At 41.6% G+C, this 20,673-nt stretch overlaps 1 long non-coding RNA gene across 3 annotated transcripts in view; it reads right to left on the bottom strand.

Annotated features, from left to right (window-relative positions):
• LOC118350979 (uncharacterized) overlaps window positions 1-15,976 on the bottom strand; it is a 49,261-nt gene extending 33,285 nt beyond the window's left edge. For all 3 annotated transcript variants that reach the window (XR_007402696.1, XR_007402694.1, XR_007402695.1), the window contains exon 1: window positions 15,759-15,976. This is a non-coding gene — a long non-coding RNA (uncharacterized LOC118350979). The remainder of the gene's footprint in view (window positions 1-15,758) is intronic.
• Between the last annotated feature and the right edge of the window lie 4,697 nt (window positions 15,977-20,673).

Genomic DNA, 20,673 nt, shown 5'->3' with positions numbered 1-20,673 from the left:
CAGACAAGGCTACCACTAAAGGGAGAGGAGATTGGATGTTAGTGAACAATAGCGCACCTGCCACAGTACACCAGGAAACTGCACCAGGGGGCATCCGCTGTGACACCACAAATCATTTCCTGGTCTAGTCTGTCTGGAAATGAACCCCAACCGGCATTCCTTCTCAACAGACCCTTCACCTTCTAGAGAGTTCACATGTCTTGTGTCTCCCAGACTCAACTATTCTCTCACAGACCCACATCTGGAAATGCCCTCCATGCTTCTCCCCTCAGTCCAGCCTCATTTCAAGGGTTGGCTACTCCGAAGGCTTTTTCCTCTGCCCAGTGGCAAATAGCTGCCATCCTGAGGAGTAGGGCCACATCATGAAAAGGCAAACCTAGATGTTTTGCCTTTCCTCTATTAAAAAAAGTTAACTATTAAAATGCGTATTTAAATGTTTATATTTTAGGGCCCCTGTTTGGCTCTGTCAGTTAAGCATCTGCCTTTGCCTTAAGTCACCATCCCGGGATCCTGGGATCAAGTCCCACATCAGGTTCCCTGCTCGGTGGGGAGTCTGCTTCTCCCTCTGTCCCTCTCCACTGCTCATGTGCTCTCTCTCTCTCATGCTCACTCTCACACACTCTCTCTCTGTCTTTCAAATAAATATATAAAATCTTTTATAAATAAATAAATAAATAAATGTTTGTATTCTAAAATTTTATTTTATAAATGCATTTTATATAATAATAAATTTTGTAATTATATATAAATTATTTCATATAATTTAAAATTCTACTTTATGACTATATTGTTATAAAAATAAATGCATTCATATTATATAATTATATATTATATATTAATATAATGGTTTTCCATTATATATTAATATATTAAATGCATATTTAGATATTTATATTACAATTATATTTAATGACTACATTGCTATAAAATTAATGTATTAATATTATATATCAAAACATTTTCGAGTGAATGGGTGACGACACTGGGGGTTATTCTGTATGTTAGTAAATTGAACACCAATAAAAAATAAATTAAAAAAAAACATTTTCTTCAACCTAAAAAATTGTTTCTCATCATTTAAAAAAAAATAAAATATGTTCATGAATCCCTAAAAGTATGTAGACACTAGGCACTGATCTCCTTGGTTAATGTAAGTAGTCCCAACTAGAGAGCATGCTAAAAGGGGCAGCAGAGAGAGCAGCCACCAGATCCAACCACAGACTTCTTTCTGATCAGACAACGGAGAGTGCTATCCACCACGTTCCCCCACCCTCTAACAAATTGTTCACTTTGTTTACTCTCATAACAATTTAGGAGCCTACAAGACACCAAACAATTCATTAGGTCAGAAAGGACAGCCTCCTTTGAGAGTTAAGAAACAAACTTCCTCACTCCAACGGTGTCGCCATCACTGCTGTCAAATACAACAGGAATTGGAAGGAGAGTGCCCACACCATACAACATGGCGGATACAAAACCTTTATTAAAGGGTGAGAGAAATTGCCCACTCTTCAACATCATGAACCGTTCAATCCCACACTGCAAATCTGTCTAATCTCCAAATACATTTCATCCCATACTAGTCGAATCTATTATTTCCTGTTGCATTTAGTTTCCACTCATATACTGACATAGAAGACACATCTGCTAGGGTGACCAACTCATCCTAGTTTGCCCAGAACCTTTGTATTTGGGGCACGAAAACTCGTGTATCCCACAAAACCCCTTGGTCTCAGGCAAACCAGAACAGTTGGTCAACCCATAATGGTATCTAAGTGTCATCATCCTCTGCTGATATTTAGGTGTTTAGACCAACAAGACGAAAAGCACTGAAAAAATGTTAAAGTAGTGATTATAGTTCTGGAAAGTTCATGTAGAGAGTCCAATGGTACAGCTCAGCAGGATGTGTGCAGGCAGCAAATGTGGCCAAACCAGATGCCCTGGCTTTCATGACATCTTCAGTGTGGAAAAGAATGGCTGTGAGTCAGCTCCCTCTTTTCTGGGCTCCCTGGAACAGTCTCTTCTAGAAATATTTTAGATGAATTGCCAAAAGAGAAAAGGGATTTGGGCTGTGGTTCTCAAACCACAGTGCACTTAAGAATAACCTGAGGAAAGGATGGATCCCTGGGTGGCTCAGTGGTTTAGCGCCTGCCTTCAGCCCAGGGCATGATCCTTGAGTCCCAGGATCAAGTCCCACGTCGGGATCCCTGCATGGAGCCTGCTTCTCCCTCTGCCTATGTCTCCGCCTCTCTCTCTCTCTCTCTCTCTCTCTCTGTGTGTGTGTGTGTGTGTGTGTCTCATGAATAAATTTAAAAAAAAAACTTAAAAAAAAAAAAGAATAACCTAAGGAACTTGCTAAAAGTATGCTTTTCTTAGCCCTATCCTAAGAAAGTTTAGCGTGGGAGAGCTCAAAAAGCAGTCTTGTTAACAAGAACCCCAGGCAGGGACAGCTGGGTGGCTCAATTGGTTAAGCATCTGGCTTCAACTCAGGTCACGATCCCAGGGTCCTGTAATTGAGTCCCACATCTGGCTCCCTGCTCAGCAGGGAGTCTGCTTCTCTCTATCCCCTGCTTGTGCTCTCTCTTTCTCTCTCTCTCTCTCAGGCTCTCTCTTTCTCTCATGCTCTTTCTCTCTCTCTCAAATAAATAAATAAATAAAATATCTTTTAAAAAATGAACCCTAGGCAATCCTGACACACATAGTTAGTGGGTGAACCACACTTTTTCAAACTCTGGAGTAGGGAGTAAGCCCTGAGAGCTGCTCCCCGTCTCAGCAAGTAAAGCAGAACTATGCACTCATGAAAAGGGAAGCACTTAGTGGTAGGACTTCTATGATCTAAAAAACACATTCTTACAAATCTTGAGATTGTTGGAGTACCTAAAGCAAAGCATATCTCGTTAATCAAAATAACTATGCTCTACATACATATATGTGCTGTGTCATACATTTACCTATAACATTCACAGACAATGATAGGACAACAATCACTAAAGTGGCAGTTTATAATAGGCACTCAATAAATATTTACTCATATATATGCCATGGTGATGTGCTTAATACATACATATATTATCAATTCCATAATCCCATTTGACCTCGTTAAATCGAGATTATCATGGCCATAAGATAACCAAATAGAGTTGACAAATAAGCAGTTGGATATAGGAGCCTACAGCTCTGGAATTTGGTCAGGGGTCAGGTTAGGGCCAAAGATACAGACTTAGAAAGTGATCCACCTACAGCTTCTAGCACTTCAATAAAGTACAAGCCATGGTGGCTGGGGTTTTAATGCCAAGTCAAGGTCAAAAGCCCTATGACCTCACTACATGACCTGGGCTGTCTACCTAAAACCAAGAACCAGGGATGCTTGAGTGGCTCAGTGGTTAAGCGTCTGCCTTTGGCTCAAGGCATGATCCTGGGGTCTTGGGTGGAGTCTCACATCAGGCTCCCCACAGGGAGTCTGCTTCTTTCTCCCTCTGCCTATGTCTCTGCCTCTCTCTGTGTGTCTCTCATGAATAATAAATAAATAAATAAAATCTCTAAAAATAAATAAAGTAAAATAAAATAAAATAAAATAAATAAAACCAGGAACCAGTAAAGCTTAGGCTATCCATAACCAGAAATTAGAATGTTTATCAGCTCAGGATACAGTTCCAAGGCCACGTGTGAAAGCCTTTTGCCTCTTGAGGTAAAAACCTAATTCATTATAGCTCAGTATAGCAACTAAGCTATAGCAGTATAGGGCTCCAGGCAGAGGCAAACACAGAATTATCCCAAAACCCAAGATATCAACAAGAAAAAATTCCTCACCGACACATCCCCAAGAGGAGATGCCCTCAGGCCAAAGTCACAAAATATAAGGCCAAACCCAGGGCAAGCAATCTACAAACCCCACACTGCCAAACCCATCCCAAAAGAGAGGGAAGAAATTACATCTGCAGAGCCAGAGATAATAGAACAATCTGAAAGGAACTTTGAAACTGGTTCAGTGGGAAACAGAAAATCATTTAAGGGTTTTGAAAAAGAGCTGGCCAGGCTGAAAGTAGTGTTTTAGAATTACTAGGGTGGCAGTGACATGGAGAAGTTTGAGATTGGAGCAGCAGGAATGGCCAAGACGATTTACACCATCTACCTATAGGTAGTGTTCTCTTGCTCTTCTGAACACCCATGAAATTAACTGGCACATCTCTTATGATCTTATAGCCTTACCACTTTATTCTGTGTTTTATAGCTACCTTCATATATATAAATCATATAAAGGAACCCACCAAACTTAAAGGTCCTTTATAGCAGGATAGATAATAGATAGGTATGTAGATAGATAAATAAATTATAAATAGACACCTTTCTATATCTCCCACAGCACCTAACATAGTGTTCTGGGCACATGGGAGATATTCATAAATAATGTTTTGTAAATAAACAATCCAACAAATGAACTAGAGCTATGTTAGAAGCTGATTGATCAGACCTTGCTCTGTGGACTTCTAACTTCAACTGGAGCACAAAACCAAGCTGATGGCACATCATTAGTTCATCTCCCTAGGACCTGATAGGCTCCTAAACTTGTTCTCTTCTTAGCCTATGTGTACATCATCTGTCAGTGTATGTAAAAGTCAGCTGAATTCAGTGACAGCTTTAAGCCCTGTAGCACTGATGAAAATCTTTATGTGTGGATTTCCCCAGTGCAGATTGCTATGTAACCTGTCTTCCTCTTCAAATTGATTGTCAGTCCATAGGCATTTGGCTAATCATTACAGTAGGCCTTGCCCTAAATCTGACTACCCCATTCCTAATTAGTTAGAATCTTTCTCCTTCCCTCTTTGAAGAAAAGGTCCTCTATAATGGCCAAACCCTGGAAAACAGCAATAAGTTAGGAACTTACATAGGGGCACAAACTTGACACACTGAAGAGCATAATAGCAAAGATTGTAGGGCCTCCTCTGAAGCCCAGAGCCATGTTCATGTCCAAAGCTTTCCTCATTGTGGTGGTGGTGATAATAATGATGATGACAGTGATGCCAATGACACAAAGCCATCTTGTATTAAGCATCTGATATTGTCAGGCATTATACTAGGCATCTTTCATATAATTTGGCATGTAATGCTCACTAGAATCCAGTTAGGAAGGTATCAGCATGTCCATCTTACAGATGAGAAAATTGAAAATGAAGAGGTCAAACAGATTTTTTAATAAAAAATCTAGTAGATATCAAAGCCAGGATTCAAACCTAGGTCAATGTGAATGCAGTTTGCATTCTTTCCACTTCTTCACACTGCTTCCACTATATATGCCCATGCTCCAACAAAACAGTCAGGGGCATCCAGACATGTTGAATAATTATCTCAAGGACTTCAGATAATGTACATGTGTTTTGGAGCTGGAACAGTTTCCCATGAGACTGGAAGCGTGAACAGGCATCAGCTTCCCAAGGTTTTATTCCAATTACTTCATAGCTCCTTCAAGAGAATGACTAAATAAATCTGGTCTTATCATGCTCCCTTCATTTCACTCCACAGAGAATGAACTGACCCAGTCCAGCTCCTGATTTTTGTGTGTCCATTGTAAAGCCAACTACCCACCCACATGGCCAAAGCAACTGCAAAAAAATTGCTCTGAAATGTTAATGGGCTTCTTTGGGGATACAGAGTAAACCCATAATAGAAAAATCATATTCACAGAACATTCTAGTACTCACATTATTGAAATGGTCCATTGCCAGTGTGGTCCAAACACATTGTACTGGCTTGCTCTCTAGGCTCAAAGTAACTGCAGAATTAATTATTTTAAATGGTTTCAATAAACTAAAAATGAGTGATATTTTAAATTACTCTACTAGACACATGACCATCAATAAGACAATCAGAGAAATAAACTGTGGTCAATTCACACTAAAATATTATAAATTAGTAAAAATACATGAATTACAGCTACTTGCAACAACATGGATGAATCTTAGAAACATAATTACCAAGCATGCCAAGAAATAGGGTCAAATGACTCAAAATCCAATGGGAAAAAAAACAAATAATAGAAAAAAACAGTGATACTTATTAATTTGAGCTATCAAATAGTGACTTTAAAGTAACTATGACTAATATGTTCAAGAAAATAAAGGAAAAGATAATTTTTCAAATAAAGAAATGGTATCTGTTAAGGGAAAAGTCAAAAGAAAAATCCTAGAACTAAAGCAATAAAGTTATTGAAATTAAGAATTAACAGATAGGGGGCAGCCCTGGTGCCTCAGTGGTTTGGCATCACCTTCAATCCGGGGCCTGATCCCGGAGACCCAGGATTGAGTCCCACATCAGGCTCCCTAGAGTCTGCTTCTTCCTCTGCCTGTGTCTGTGCCTCTCTCTCTGTCTATGTCTCTCATGGATAAACAAATAAAATCTTTAAAAAAAATTAACAGATGGGTTCAAATCAGATCAGAGGTAGCCAAAGAGAGGATAATAAAGCATAGAGGAAAAAGAATGAAAAATAAGGGGTGAGGAGGAGAGCATAAGAGGTCTAGGGGCATGGTAAATACATCCAGAATATTTATTATTGGAGTCCAAGATGGTAGAGAGAGATAATAGGATAGAAGCAATTTTTAAAGAAATACTGATCAAGAATTTTCAAAAAATGTTGAAAGACATCAAGCCACAGAATAAAGAACTTCTACAAACCCCAAGCAAGATTAATACAAGGAAGACCACATTTAGATAATCATACAAAAACTGCTAAAACCCAAAGCCAAAGAGAAAAATCTTAAAAGTAGTTGGCAGGCCAGGAAGGGGGGAGAGGAGGTGACACATTTTTTTTTTTTAAAGAACAAAAATAAAACTAACAACTAAGCAACAGAAAAAATGGAAACCATAAGACAGTCAAAGGAAATGTTTAAAGTGCTGAAAGAAAGTAATTGTTAACCTAAAATTCTATACTCAGTGAAAATATCCTTCACTTGTGAAGACATAATGAAGACATTTTTAGACAAACAGAAATGAAGAGAATTTATCATTAGCATATCTGCATTAAAAGAAACACTAAAAGGATTTTTTCAAGCAGTAAATAAGTACTTCCAGATGGAAACACAGTAATTCAAGAAAGGAGAACAGCACCCTTTGGTAAAATTTATGGATAAATCTAAGTTAATATTACAGTATGAAACAATAATACTAATATTCTATGGAGTTCAAAGTATATAGGGAATTAAATATATGCTAACAATAGCACAAAAAAACAAGAGGAGAGTAAATGGAGTTAAAATGTTATAAGATTATTGCATTGTCCAGGATGTGATAGAAGTATTCACTTAAGATAGGTTATAACAAAACAATGATATATGATGCAATCTCTGGAGTAATCACTAACGAATAATAAAAGAATGTACAAATACCAAGCTAACTGAGAGGGAAATGTAATAACTTTTAAATGCCTAATTAACCCAAAGGAAAGAAAGAAAAACAAAATTAATAAACACATGAAAAAAATACAAAGTAAATAGTAAGATGATAAGTTTAAACCTTACTATCAGTAGTTATTTTAAATATAAATGGACCAAATTCCCCAATTAAAAGACAAGGATTGTGAGACTGGATAAAAATAAATAAAACCCAATGATATGTTATAGGCATACCTCAGAGACATTGAGCATTTAGTTCCAGACCACCATAATAAAGCAAATATTTCAATAGGACAAGTCAAATGAATTTTTGCGTCCCAGTATATATGAAAGTTATGTCTAGACTAGACTGTAGACTATTAAGTATACAATAGAATTGCCTAAAAAAAAAACAATGTACATACCTAATTTTAAAAATACTTTATTGCAAAAAAAATGCTAACCATCATCCAAGCTTTCAGGGGTCATAGATTACCATAGCAAATATAATGATAACATTAAAGTTTAAAATATTGTGAGAATTACCAAAATGTGACACAACACAAAGTGAGCAAATGCTGTTGTAAAAAAAAATGTCACTAGTAGGCTTGCTCATCACAGGGTTGCCACAAACCTTCAATTTGGAAAAAAAAAATGTCACTAGTAGGCTTGCTCATCACAGGGTTGCCACAAACCTTCAATCTGTAAAAAAATGCAATATCTGCAAAGTGTAATAAAGCAAAGAGTAATGAAATGAGGTATCCTATACAGCAATACATCTTAAACATAAGGGTATAGGGGGGAAAAAAGCTATGTGGCAGGTTTAAAACATAGCCACAAATCCTTCAATTCTCCTTATAATGGTGGGAGTTTAATTCCCCACCCCAATTTAGACAGGTTTATGACTCTTCCAGCCAATAGTGTGTGGCAAAGTTAACCTGTGATTTTCAAGGCTAGGTCATAAAGCTATGCAACTTATGCCTTGTTTGATGAAGCACTCATTCTTGGACCTCTGAGCCTCTTTGTAAGAAGTCTGACTACCCTGAGCCTTACATGCTATAAGAAAGCCCCAGCTACATAGAAAGGGCATGGGCAGGCACTCAGCAACAGTCCTTGCTGAGCACAGTCTCCAGTTATCCTAATCCAAGTACAAGACGTGTATGTGAAAAAAATCTCCAATGATTCAAGTTCCCAACCATTTAAGTCCTTCCAATCACAATTCCAGACATTGTAAAACAGAGATAAGGCATCTCTGCTAAGCTCTGTCCAAATTCCTGACCCACAAAACCACTGAGTTGTTGGTCTATGCCACTGTTTTGGGGTGCTTTATTATACAGCAACTGATAACTGGAAAAGGTTGAAACTAAAAGGATGGATGGAAAAAGATACAGCAAGAAGAGATTACTCAAAAGAAAAGTTCATGCATCTAAACAAGTATCAGACAAAGTAAACTTTAAGGCAAATAGTTTTATTACATTACATTTCCTAATGATAAAGTGGTTGGTTCAAGAGAAAAAATATAGCAATATTAAACTTGTACACACAAAATAACATAGTTCAAAATATATAAAACAAAAACTGACAGAACTAAAGGAGAAAAATATAGATCTACAAGTATAGTTGGAGATTTTAACATATGTCTGTGAGTATATTTTGAAGGATTGACATCATACAGAGTATATTCTCTGATAACAGTGAAATTGAACAAGAGATTCAAAATAGAAACATAATTAGAAAATCCCTAGATGTTTAGAAATTAAGGAATATACTTTTTTAATTAACTCATAGGTCAATGTAAAAAAAAACTGTTAAAATATCAAGCTTCTAAACAATAACAACAAAATACCACTAATAAAGAGAAAAGGCAAGTCACAGAATGGGAGTAGATATTTGCAATATATATGGAGATTAGAAAATATTCTTAACTGAATGACAATAAAGATAACATCAAAAATTATCAGATGCAACTAAAATAGATATAAAGAGAACTCACTATACCCATCAGAATGACTAAAATAAATTTTTAACTAACAATACCAAGTGTTGTCAAGGATATGGAGGAACTAGAATTCTCACACACTGCTGGTAGATATGTAAATTGGTACAACCACTTTGGAAAATTCTTTAGAAGTATTTATTATAACATGTAAATACCCTAAGATACAACAATTATACTCCTATTATACCCAACACAAATGTCCATTAGAAATAGAATGAATGGGGTCTCTGCTCCTCCCTGTTTGGCAGACAACCACTTCCAGTGTGGTGCCAGTCACATCCCTCAAGACACAATGGTGAAGGTTGGAGTAAACAGATTTGGCCATATTAGGTGCCTGGTCACCAGAGCTGCTTCTAACTCTAGCAAAGTGAATATTGTCACCATCAATGACCCCTTCATTGACCTCAACTACATGATCTACATTTGTTGGTATGTTCCACTCATGGCAAATTCAATAGCACAATCAAGGCTGAGAACAGGAAATCTTTCATCAATGGAAAGCCCATCCCTATCTTCTAGGAGCAAGATCCCAACAACATAAAATGGGGTGATGATGGTGTTGAGTCCACTGGGGTATTCACCACCATGAAGAAGGCTGGCGTTCACTTGAAGGTGGGGCCAAGAGGTCATCATCTCTGCCCTTCTGCTGATGCCCCCATGTTTGTGATGGGCATGAACCATGAGAAGTGTGGCAACTCCCTCACAAGATTCTCAGCAATGCCTCCTATACCATGAACTCCTTGACCCTCTGGCCAAGGTCATCCATGACAACTTTGGCATCATGGAGGGTCTTGTGACCACAGTCCATGCCATCATTGCTACCCAGAAGACCATGAATTGTCCCTCTGGGAAGCTGTGGTATGATGGCCAAGGAGCTTCCCAGAACATCATCCCTCCTTCTTTGGTGCCACCAAGGCTATAGGTAAATTCATGCCAAGCTGAATGGGAAGCTCACCAGCATGACCTTCTGTTTCCCTCCCCCTCCCCCAGTGTCAGTTCTGGATCTGACCTGTCACCTGGAGAGAGCTGCCAAATATGATGACATCAAGAAGGTGAGGAAGCAGGCATCAGAGGGCAACCTCAAGGGCATCATGGGCCACACTGAGGACCTGTGACTATAACAGCGGCGCCTACTCTTCCACCTTCAATGCTGGGGCTGGCATTGCCCTCACTTTGCCAAGCTCATTTCCTAGTATGACAATGAATTTGGCTACAGCAACCTTATGGTCCACAAGGCCTCCAGAGAATAAAAGCCCCCCACCCCAGACCACCAGTCTTTGGGAATGGCAGTGGAAGACATGGTTGCAGCCAAACTAGTATACAATTCCTGGTCATCTGGTAAATAAAACGAAGGACCTTTGCATTGAAGTAGATATTACAGCTCAAGGGATGCTGTTACCAGCTGTCTCATGATTTCTAGATCAAATAAGGGAGTCCAGTGCCTAGTGAGCTATAGTTTTGATCTTATCATGTCTTACCTTAACTAATGAGATCCCCATTTGTGTGTGTAGTTGGAAAGCAAAACTAGGTGGCCATTTCTTCTGTGACACCAGATTATAGCAAACGTCCTTTCCCTATATTTCACTACATTTTTGTAATTCCTTGAAATAAAGCATTTTCTAATTCTGAAAAAAAAAAAAAAAGGCAAGAAGAAGAGAGAAGCCTTCAGCTGCTGGGAGTCCTTCCCCCAATTCATCGCCTAACACATTGAGAATCTCCCAACCTTTACAGTTTCCATTCCCAGACCCCCTGAAAAAGGGGAAGGACTTAGGGAGCCCTACCTTGTCATTTACCATCAATAAAGTATACTGTACCCGGCGAGAAACACACACACACAGAAAGTAGAATGAATGAGCAAATTGTATGGTTTATTCATACAATGGAATACCACTCAACCATGAAAAAGAAATGAGCTACTAATGCATACAACATCATGGATGAATCTTGCAAATATCATGCTGATGGAAAGAAAGCAGACATGAGAATACATGCTTAACAATTCCCAAACTGCCTATAGTGATGTAAGTCAAAACAGTGGTTACTTTGCAGTGGGACTGGGGGAAAAATTAACAGGGAAGGGACATGAGGGGAGCTTCTAGAATACCAACCACACGCCACATCTTGATCGAGGTATGGTTACATAAGTGTATACTTTGTAAAAATCAGTCAAACTATGCACTTAAGACTTTACATTTTACTATTGTTTATGTTATAGTTTAACTTTTTTATTTTTTAAAAAAGCAAAAGGATAATAAACAAAATTCAGGAGACTGGCCACTTGTGAAGGAGAAGCTATGGAATGGGATACAGACACTTAAGGTTTACAGTCATGATGCATACAAATACTTTTTGTATATTTCAAATACTACATTAAATGTGAATAAAAATTTTTTTAGTAAAAACAAATTATTCAAATATTTAACCCCATGTGCTGAACTCAGGAAGAATTTTTAAAGTAAAATTAATATAAATGACTTTCAGTGATATCTAAATACATTTAAAACAATGCATTAATATAATGAGTGTCCTCCTAGCATTGTGCTGGTTGTACCTTCAAGAGATCACTCTGAATGAGGTAGAGCAATAAGAATGGCAGGCATTATTGAGTATATACTTTCTGTTGGGCACTGTTGTGAATGCTTTACGTGCATCTAATTGTCACATAACCCTATGAAGCCAGTACCGTTATCACCCCAATTTAACAGATGGGGAAACACACATAGGGAGTTCAAGTGATTTGCCCATGGCCTCACAACAGGCAAGCCGGAGTGTCGGCATTTGAAGGCTGGTTTTGAATTGCCGTCTGGTTTCAGAGCCTATTCATTTAACCTCTGCACTGCTCTGCCTCTTGTAAGAGGCACGTCTCAGATTTCTGGAAGTTCTTAACCATACCCGACTCCTGACAAGGCCTGAAATCAAGTTCCAGAGTTTCCTAACATCTGCCTCAGAGAGAGGGGTGTTGTGATGTGTCCATAATTACAATGACAATGAATTACAATGTCATTACCACCAATAACAATAACAATAAACATTAAACCACACTGTACTACATTACAGAATAGATTTAAAAATTGCCATGATTGAACAGTAAACGTGTTTCTTAATTCCAGACCTTCACTAAGAAAGAAGTAACCAGGATAAATTATCTTTCCTCTCTGAAGTCTCTCCTGTCTTTTCTTGGCTTATGGCCCCTACCAATTTAAACAAAGCATCCGATTTATTCATGATGTGTGTCTTACTTCTCTTCCAGGAAGATAGGATTTGTTTCTGATTCTTCTTTGCTTCTTTGCGATGCACATTACTTAGACATAGTAGGTGCTTAGCAATAACCCTGTAATGAGTGCATGCATGACAAATAAATAAAAATTAGGTCAAACACCCAAGTTCTTGGTAAAAGCTTCCACAGGTCTCTTAACTCTGCCCATCATATTCACTGCTGTATCCCCAGGGCTTAGAGGAGAACCTGTAAATTGTAAATACTAAATACCTGTAAACTGATAAATACCAAATTTTGGTTGAATGAGTGAAAATATGAAGGAGATAATTCTCCCACAGTCTAAGGTATCTGTATACCATTCCTCATCTCTGTGAAAGGTATCACTGACACTCTGGATGGGTCAACATGTCTATCAACTCAGAGGAATATGGAATATGCTGCTGCACTGCCAGGTCTTAATGATGGAATGAATGAGTGTGCAATGGAGTGATGGGTAGCTGGGTTGAGAAAAAACCCTGTACACTGGACCAACCATGTGGCAGTAGTGGTGGTGGCCTGTTCTCAGGAATTACAGCGAGCAGTTCTTATGCAATCCTGGGGAGGATGAGGATGAATATAAATGTCTTGAGTGTCTGAGAATTCTTTGTTTTCCAGTTTGATTGAGATATAATTAACATAATACATTGTTTAAATTCAAGGTGATAGATTTATATATCATACGGTATTTTAACTGTATTAACAATAGCTAATTAACAGCATTTTCATATGCTATATATTAGACCCTTAGAATTTATAAGTGGAAATTTATACTCTTTAACCAATATCTCCCCAATTCCCCTACTTCACTAGCCCCTGTAACCACCATTTTAGTCTCTGTTTTTTATGAATCCAGTTTTTTTAGATTCCACATATATATGATATCATACATTATTTGTCTTATCATTTTTTTCACTTAGCATAATGCCCTAAAGGTGCATCCATGTTGTTCCAAATGGCAGGATTTCCTTCTTCTATCTTGTGGCTAAATCATATTCCATTGTCCGTGTGTGTGTGCATGCATATAATTATATAATTAATAATCATAATTATATATATAATATCACATCTTCTTTATCCATTGATGGTCACTTAAGTGGTTTCCACATCTTGGCTACTGTGAATACTCCAATGAAATGAGAGTGCAGATATTCTTGGAGATCCCGTTTTTATTTCCTTTGGACACATACCCAGAAGTGGCATTGCTGGATCATCTGGTAGTTCTATTTTCATTTTTGAGGAACCTTCCATAGTGCTTTCCATACAGGCTGCACCAATTTACATTCCCACTAACAGTACACACAGCTTCCCATTTCTCTACATCCTTGCCAACTCTTGCTATCTCTTGTCTTTTTGATGATGGCCATTCTAACAAGAGTGTGGTGATATCTCTCATTGTGGTTTTGATTTGCATTTCCCTGATGATTAGTGATGTTGAACATATTTTCACATACCTGCTGGCCATTTGTTTGTTTTCCTTGGAAAAATATCTATTCAGTTCCTCTGTCAATTTTTTAATTGGATAGTTTGGGTTTTTTTTTTTTTATTGTTGTTGGTTTGGTTAGGTTTGTTTGTTGTGTGTGTGTGGGAGGGGTTGTGATAGAGTTGTCTGAAATCTTTATATATTTTGGATATTAACCACTTATCAGATATATGACTGGCAAATATTTTCTCCCATCCAGTAGTGCATCCTTTCATTGGTGATTCCTTTTGCTGTGCAGAAGCTTTTTAGTTTGATGTAGTCCCATTTGCTTCTTTTAGCTTTTATTGCTTTGCTTTTGGTGTCAAATCCAAAAAATCCAGGTCATGGAGTTCACTTCCTATGTTTTCTTCTAGGAGTTTCAAGGATTACAGGTCTTACATTCAAGTCTTTAATCCACTTAGTTGATTTTTGCGTAATGGTGTCAGTTGAGGTCCTGTTTCATTCTTTAGAATTTTCTTTCTTCATCTAGTAAGAAATCACCTAGACTGGGAGTCAAGCTCCATGATAGGGTCAGAGGAAGTTCTCTTCTCCAGTCTCGCCTACTCCACTTCCATCTCTTGATTTCTTTGGTGTATTATTCTATCAGTGGGGAAAGCATGTGACGGCCCTTTTAAAATGTGAAACTTCACCAGTCAGAGTGAGCTATGCCTTGGGGCAGCTCTGTAACAGCCATTTGAGGAAAGATTGTTCTTTCCTTCCCTCAAAAGCAGGCCTTGTTCCTCTCTGCTGGAAGATCGACCTTCTTGCCGACTCCTCCCCTGCCCTTCACCTCCCACTCCTCCTTCCAGTCCAAACTACAGCTGTCTCAGCTCTACTCCTTACAGGGCCTTTCTGGTCTGCAGTGGGGGGTGGGGATGGTGTGCAGAGTTTGATCTCAGGAGCCTAACGAATCTACAAAACAAGTCACAGAGCCTAGAAGAAATGCGCTGGAACAAAGTGTTTCTTGGGGACCCCGCTCCGCAGAATGATGAGAACCCGACACTCCGGTCCAGTTTGTTCATTCATATCCTTTTATTGCAGAAGACTGAGTTGTGACCCACCCAGGGCTTCGCTTAGCAGAGCCCTGAGCTTCTGCGCCCTCCCCACCGCCTTTCCCTTGGCTAAGGGATATTTGGGGGCCGCCGGTGGGAATGAGAGGGGAGCTGGGGGGACCACCGCCTACTTGCTCACTCTCTGACTCTGCGGCGGAGAACCCAGTGTCTGAGCAATGCCATCCAGAACACCCCCTTGTCCTCTAGAAGCGTCCATCCGTTCCCGACATCCTGGGTGAGTCTTTATGGCACCTGTCTCCATCACTTCGGGCCTCTTCTTCCAGTGACTTCGTTCTTGGTCTGTTTTCTCGGGCTCTCTCTCTCCGCATTTCTCTGAGCACCGGGGCCCCTTCGGTCACTCCGCGTGTCACGTCTCGGCGCGTCCGTCCCGCCACAGACCCCGTCCCCGCCCCCCCCGCCCCCCCCTACCCTCCCCCGCCCCCTCCCCGGGTCCCCGGGGCCGCGCCGGCGCTTTCATCCGGGTCCAGGTGGCGGCAATCCAGTACAGGATTTACGGTGCCCTGACCCTGAGCCGTCAAGAAGGAACAGCCAGATTAATGGGGTGGGCGGGCTGGGGTAATAATCGTTTGTTTGATGTGACAAGCCTGATAGGCGTTGATTTACTTACAGACTGATGGGCTTTTAATTGAGCACCTCCATCCCAGTCACTTCAAAGGCAGGGGAAGTTGACGGGCCCCTTCGCGGAGGGTTCCCGGTGAATGACAGCGCCCTCCGCCGCCGCCGCGCCCGGCCCACGATCGCGCCTCGGGAACGTGGCACATTTTCGGAGTAACTCGGAAATGGCCTTTTGTCTGCAGCCGGGGGCGGGGGGGGGGCCCGGGACCCCCCGCGGCGGCGCCCGCCCTCCGGCCCCTCCGCCTCGCCGCCCCCGCGCCCGCCCCCGCGCGCCGCCGGCCCTCCTCGCGCCCCGCGCCCCGCACCCTCCGCCGCCCGTGCGCCCCCCCCCCCTCCTCCCACTTCCTCCTTCCTGCTCGGTCTCGGGAAAGGCCAGAAAAGGCGGAGTGGGCTCCCTCGGCCCTGGAGTGGCTGCGGGCGGCGCCCCCCAGGCCTCCAGATCCCGCACCCTTGCTCGCACCCGGGCCCGGGCCTCCCGCGCAGGGGCAGGGCGGGGCCACAGACCCCGGGGACTGAGGCCCAGCCGGACTTGCAGCCCGGTCTCCTGTGGTCCAGAAGGGGCTTTCATAATACAGGCTTTATGCTGTTTGAAATATTAGGAAATGTCCTTTATCAGGGAAGTTCTGTCAGAATGGATTTGTTTTGGTTTTGTTTGTTTGCTTTGTGTTGTTAAGTTCTGATTTCCTGGCTGCTGAACTTTACTTGGGTGGGGAAGAAGACGTGCCCGGTGAGGTCTCCTCACCTGCTGCTGGGTGAGGTCTGCTCACCTGCTGCTGGCTGGGCTGGGGGGCAAGGGAGGGGCAGGGACCCCACCCTCACCCAGGGGACAGAGTCCCAGAACTCCAAGCTTACTCACTAGGTGGAGGTTGGGGGCAGGGGGGGGGGGTCAGTGAGACCCCAGCCAGGAGAAGCTTCAAGTTCTAAGTCAAGCCTCTTTAGTGACTGCCCCAGACTGGGGGCAAGGCCCCTCCCGTGTGCTTTTCTCTTTCTCCCCGGTATTAAATAATTCACATGGCATAGCATTATCTAGTTTGGAACGCACTTTCACGTATATTATCTTAATTGGTCTTTTAACTGTGTGAGGTAATAAGTGTGTTGTCCTTATGCCCTCTTAGACGGATGATAAAATTGATATTCAAAGGGGAATGTGGTCCCAAGAGGCAAAATCACTTCTCAAATTCAGATACCCTTTCTCCAAGTCAGCTCCTTCCTTCACCACACCTCACTGCATCCCAGAGATGATTGTCCCATTCCTTTGGAAGCTTCGTTTTCTTATTCCAAGCAGGTGGTTAATTCTTGTTGCCCTCTTCAGGTCCTCGCCTGGCCTTTTAGTCTCCTGTTCTGAGTGTCCAAGGACAGAGCCTCCAGTCTTACTTTGAGAGCCAAACATCTCGCATAGTCTCCGCCCCAAAAGCCACTTCTAAACCTTCCTGAGAGCAAGATGCTCCCTTAAGATCTGCTGCCCCGCAGCTCTCCTCCAGTGTCCATATATTTAAAATGGCCACAGCTGAGACCCCTGTGCTTTTTGTTCTCCACTATTCCAACATGTTCACTGAAGTTGTCCAACGCCTATCATTTGGAAGTCCACCCAAAAGATTCCTCTCAGAGCCAAGAAAACATGTGTTTCTCCTAACGTGCTAGAGGGGTAGCTGCTACTGTAAAGCTGAACTCTAGGACAGTGGCTTCAGAGAAACTAATCATCCCTCCCTTCTCTGCCTCTATGCCTGGGGTAGATTTCCACTGATGCACTGAGTAGTGCAAGATGTGGCCTGTTTACATGGACTAGTGGAGTCAGGTCCTCCAGGGCAAGTACGCATCTTTTCAGCTTATGCTCCCAGTGCCCAACACTGAAATTTCATTAAAGCACATGTTGCTGAAATGGTTGTCGAAAAACAGTATAGTGTCTCAGTGAAGTCAGATAGCCTGGGATCACATTCCCAAGTCCACTGCCTGCCAGCTACAGCCTTTGGAGAAGTCATTTAAATTTTCTATGCCTCGGTTTCCTCATCTGTAAAATGGGACAAAAAGATCACCAACCTCGTAAAGTTAGTGTGAGGGCTGAATGGGTTAATAACATGTCTAATCCACCATGCACCTGGATTTTAGATCCAATAGGGAAAGAAGAACATGCTGTGAAACAATATGTGACACAATGCCTTTATAGCAATGTCAGAGGTGTTAAAAGATGTTTAAAATGTCCACATAAAACACTTATAAAAATTGCCTGGATGGCTCAGTCATTTAAGTGTTTCCTGCACAGTTCATGATCTCAGGGTCCTGAGATAGAGCCCCTGCATCAGGCTCCCCACTCAGTGGGGAGTCTGCTTCTCCCCCTGCCTCTTCTCCTTGTTCACGCTTTCTCTCTCTCTCTCTCTCTCTAACAAATAAATAAAATAAAATAAACCACTTAGAAGAGTAGCTATCTAAGTGAGAGCTACTGCCATTCTTGAAATGCATTCTCATAAAAGCCCCATGATGAGTGAGTTAATCCTCACTTTACAGATGAGGAAACAGAGATTCTTTGGAGAGCTGAAGGAGCTTGACCAAGCTCATGGGGCCGGTGAACCCTCAGTGGGCATTTAAACTTGCCTTTGAGGTACAATAATCTACAGTTATTACAATAGCTGGCAGTCGCCCACCACGCTACCAGGGAGTTAGGAGCTGGGTTTTGTTCTCAATTGCATTAGCTTTCCTTAATCTAAATTTCTTCCCCCTCTGGTATAATAACTCTGCTTCTTCCTCCCGGTCCTCTTTTGTACTTGGCTCTGATCTTGTTACTTTTCTGTTAATGGCTTCAGGTTTTACTGTATCTGCTATTTGAATTGTAAGCGACCTCATATCTTTACAGAGGTAGGAGGGGTATAAATAAATATAAAGGTCAAAATTAGCTTTTAAAGATGACATGTAGCAAGAAAAAGAGGGAGAGAATCTGCCCACGATTGCACGTGGGGAAGTATATGTGGACACCCTGAGGGACTGGCCACAGTGCTCCCTCCAGCGCTGCCCTGAGACTCCAATGCTCAGCGTCCTGGTGCAGAGCAGAGCTCAGGGGGCCCCTTGAGTGGCTGGCCTATCTGTCATACCAGACTCTGTTTTTTCCCATAATGCAATGGGACACTACAGAGTGGGAAGGTAGAGGAGCTTGGGAGGTTATGGGGGCTGGAGGCAGTGAACTTTTCTAAGACCTTCTCTCGATTTCCTTGGTACCCGCCCCCCCCCCAAAAAAAGAAGCATCTACTTGAAAGAGTGTAAGTTTCTACCTCACTATTGCAATGAGTCTGAGGCAAGGGAGAGCATCCCATTAGCTCCAAACTAAAGCAATGTAAAAGGTGTATGGCTGTTTTTAACATCAGAAAGGGAACCACCGAACTGTGTTTTGCATTCTCCCCACAACCCTTGTGGCAGCCCAGGACCCACAGCTGTCACGGTCACAGAAAGATGCCACTTGCCTCTCCTGCCCATCACTTCCCCACGTGGGGATCCCCCGTATCCTACCTCTTCCGCCCAGCTCGTAATGCTCGTGCTAAAAGAAAACGGATAGAATAGGGCACAGTATTGTGCTGGGGTTTCCAAGTAGGGAGGCCAGGGGCTGGCTAGAGAGTCCTATGTGTGAATTTGTTTGGGTTTTTCAGGATGGGGTCAGGGTGGAGAGGGTTTTTCCAAAACTTCTCTCAACTCTCCCACCTGCCCCAGACCTGTTTGAGCAGAGCAGAGCCAAAAGCTGGGTGAGCAAGGGAGTTTGAGAAGGACGATTGCACAGGGAGCTTTGCCACGGGAAGCAGGGAGAACACGCCATCCCTCAGTACCCCTGAATGGAGCCTACTGTTCTTCCTCCAAGACTGAATAAAATGTATTCTATGCTCAGATCCACCAGACAAAGAAGGAATATATCAACAAAGGCGGGGAAAGACGAAAATGGTTGTTCAGCGATTCATTCACGTACATGTAGTTCATCTCCAAGGCTTCCAAGGAAGCAGCTGCGCACCAAATCCCTTCCGACGCTGTCTGTATCTGAGCCTCCTGTGAGATAATCCTCTTAATGGAATATTTAAGAAATCGGATATAAATCACCAACCTTTTATCTCACCTGAAGATCCATACTCCATAGGACGGATGGTGTATGTGTCTATCTACATATGGACGGTTGCAGGTGCCTTTGTGAGCGGATGTTGCCATGTTTTTAGGCTCGTTGTGCTCTTCGGTATCTAAATCTATTTTTTTCCCTGAAGATAGGGGCATAAAAATATAAATCTTAGAGATCAGAGCCCAGAAAACAGCTGCACCTAAAGACAATTAAAACACACATCCCTCAGAAAAACCTTTTTTGTCATTTGCAACCCAACAAAAATGCCTATTATTATGACGCGCTCATAAATAACTAGAGTTTGGCATATGCTTTTGTACCAAACAGAAGATGAATAAATTAAATTTGATTTACAACCTTTTTTCATTTTTATTAGCACTGCTCTGAAGAGTTTATGTAAGGGACGTGCCAGAGTGGTTATGCCAAATGTTTTAAGGCATTGGTATTGATATTATATAAATTAAGGTGTTTTAATTTGCATTCTTTAATTAACTAAATACTGGCAGAAAAATAAAACACAAGGGCAGCCCTGACTTATTGCCTCTATTAAACTGCTGACGTCTCTGGAAAGATGCTTTAAGTAATCCAATTCATGCAGAGTGGGGGAGGAGGAGGTATTAACACTCTGATTTGGCAAAACACAGTGAGGTTTAAGAAACCAATATCCTGCTTTGCTTGCACAGTGGTTGAGGGGGCAGGGGTGTTCTAAGAAGGTCTGCATCCATGTCCCCAAGGAAGAAGTGGTCAATGTTTTAACTATGCATCCTGCCCAGGTCTGAGCTAAAGGGGCAAGGGGGAGCCCAGTCCTGCAACTGAGTATAAG

This window comes from Canis lupus, chromosome 16, assembly GCF_003254725.2.
Source record: "Canis lupus dingo isolate Sandy chromosome 16, ASM325472v2, whole genome shotgun sequence".
In the NCBI taxonomy this organism is placed as follows: domain Eukaryota; kingdom Metazoa; phylum Chordata; class Mammalia; order Carnivora; family Canidae; genus Canis; species Canis lupus.
Note: the sequence above shows the minus strand (reverse complement) of the source record. Positions and strands in the feature narration are given on the sequence as shown.